Raw genomic sequence first — 375 nt, 5'->3', positions numbered from 1 at the left:
CATCAAGTGCAAATAATCTATAATTAATCCAGTGAAAATATTAAGGTGAAAAAAAATCTATTCACTGATATCCCGATGCTTATGATCCAAAATAGCAAAGTCCACTCTCATGTGTCCTGTGCCCCAGTACTTTCAAAATCACCGCCTGTGAGCAACTGCCAATGGTGCACACTAGGGATGCACTGATACCGATTCTAGTATCGGTGCCGAGTATTTGGGCGAGTACGAGTACCCGGCCAAATGATCCGATACCTCGCCCGATACTTGAGCTTCCGGTATTATCACGAGGTGACAAGGGAGCATGAAGCCGGCTTCCCGACCAACCAGGAAGCCGGCCAGCGAGTCATTACACGCTGCCCAGCTTCCTGATTGACC

Source organism: Nanorana parkeri, unplaced genomic scaffold, assembly GCF_000935625.1.
Source record: "Nanorana parkeri isolate BGI_ZX_2015 unplaced genomic scaffold, ASM93562v1 scaffold114, whole genome shotgun sequence".
Taxonomy (NCBI): Eukaryota; Metazoa; Chordata; class Amphibia; order Anura; family Dicroglossidae; genus Nanorana; species Nanorana parkeri.
The sequence above is the reverse complement of the archived record's forward strand: the minus strand, read 5'-3'. Positions refer to the sequence as shown.